General features: G+C 45.0%; 1 long non-coding RNA gene across 1 annotated transcript; it reads right to left on the reverse strand.

Annotated features, from left to right (window-relative positions):
- LOC110390617 lies at positions 1-2,078 on the reverse strand. Its single transcript, XR_002433788.1, has 4 exons — positions 1,943-2,078; positions 1,780-1,853; positions 780-831; positions 1-35 (listed from the first exon to the last, which is right to left on the reverse strand). It is a non-coding gene; the product is annotated as an uncharacterized LOC110390617 (long non-coding RNA).
- Between the last annotated feature and the right edge of the window lie 6 nt (positions 2,079-2,084).

A 2,084-nucleotide genomic window follows, 5' to 3' on the forward strand; every position in this document is an offset into this window, starting at 1 on the left:
AGCACGGCCCCGGGGCGGTGGCGGTCCAGCAGCGCCTGCACAGGAAGTGACGTCATCGAGGGGCAGGAAGTGATGTCACAGAGCAGGAAGAGAAGAAATGATGAGACAAGGAACACAGGAAGTGACATCGCTGGAGATGTCGTCGTGTGGAAGCATCACAAGCGACATCGCGTCAGAAAAAGTTAAGAATGAAGTCCCAGTAGGAACAGGAAGTGATGTCACAACCTAGCAGGAAATGACATCACAACTGACAGGAAGTAACATCGCAGCTGGCAGGAAATGACATCGCATGGGATGAAAGTTTATGTCATATAGAGAACATGAAGTGATACTACAAATTAAGGTAATTTTTGAGAAAACGGGAAGCATGAAATGGTATCCCATGGTAACAGGAAGTGACATCACAGTTGGCAGGAAGTGACGTCAGAAGAGGACAGGAAGCGGAGTCAGAAATGGGATAGGAAGCGATGTCACAAGGAGAAAAGCAGGAAGTGCCACAAGGGTGGCAGGAAGTGCCTGCAGAAGGTGGACAAGATGTGACATCACAATGCGACAGGAAGTGACATCACAAGTAGGACTAGATATGACATCACAAATCAAACAGGAAATGATGTCACATGGCAACAAGAAGTGACCTGAAAGAGCAGGAAAGTGTGGCAGGAAGTGGCGTCCTAAGCAAACAGGAAATGATGTCACAAACAGAACAGGAAGCGACCTGGGTGACAGGAAGTGACATCACCCGGGACAGGAAGTGACGTCACAGAGTGTCAACGCCTCACCTGGGCCGCCTGCAGCCAGCGCTTGTTGGAGGCGGCCATCAGCTGCCGCGTCCTGCAGGGAATTAACGGCAGCTAATGAGCGGCAGCTCGTTAGCAACAACCCACTAACGATAAGGAAGCAAATCACTAACAGTAAATTACTACTAATAGATGCGTAGGAACTAATGACTCATTAACAAAAATCCACTATGAAAATTGCAAATCTTAAAATTTTTACAGGTCATTAATGACATACAAATTAATAACAATTAATTAATTAATTACTGATAAGTTGTTCAAAAACTTTCTATCGTTATAAGGCAAATATAATTGCCTACAAATTATCAACGCCACCCACATCGCTAACAACAATCTGTTCATTACAAACCACTAATCAGAAGCAAAATGCTAATTAGAAAGAACCCATTAATGAGAAACAGTAACGTGAAACAACATAATGGAATTTTAACGAGAAATAAAATGTTAATGACAAGGCAGTAAATAATTAAGGTTGTTGGACAAATTATTACAAAGTAAATAGATTATTAGCAAAGATCATTAACAACTAATCTAAATTTGAATAAATGTATAAACAAAATTATTAACAGTAATCATTAATTATTGACTGAAGAACATCACAGGAGAAAACAACGCCCCAAAATAATTCATCAGTAAATAAACTCTTAATTATAAAGTTGAATAATTAATAGCACAACAACAATTAAGACATTAACAGTAATTAACCATCAACTAACTGACGCGCAAAGTGGAAGGTACAACAGCTGATTAGTAATTAATGGCCAGCTGCAAATGAGCAATAATTTTGGATGATGGGGGAGCAAAAATTAATTAGTGTGCCCCTAATAAGCAAGAAACCACAACTCATTAATCACAGGAGAAGAAAGCAAAGAATTAATATGCAAAAACTAATAACTAATGGCAAAGCCGTTGCGACCAAGACATTACGGATAATTAACGACATGAGACAACCAAGGGGTGATTGACAGGGGGCGGGGCTTACTCCGGAAGTGGGCGTGGCTCCAGCAGCGCCATCAGCGCTTCCTCCCGCATCCTGCAGAGGGCGCGTGTCGCCACCTGGGAGGGGTGGGGCCTCGACGTCAGCCAATGGGAAGCCCCACTCCCAGGGCCGGCAGCCAATAGGAAGCCAGGCCCCGCCCACTCACCAGCACTTCCGGTTCCGCTCCCATGGCAACAGCCGCCTCCAGCTCTGGCTCCGCCTCCACCGGCCTGCAGCCAATCAGAGGCTTGCGTCACGAAGCCCCGCCCACTCGCAGAGCCCCACCCCTCAACCGGAAGTCCCGCCCC

This window comes from Numida meleagris, unplaced genomic scaffold (genome assembly GCF_002078875.1).
Source record: "Numida meleagris isolate 19003 breed g44 Domestic line unplaced genomic scaffold, NumMel1.0 unplaced_Scaffold1531, whole genome shotgun sequence".
NCBI lineage: Eukaryota > Metazoa > Chordata > Aves > Galliformes > Numididae > Numida > Numida meleagris.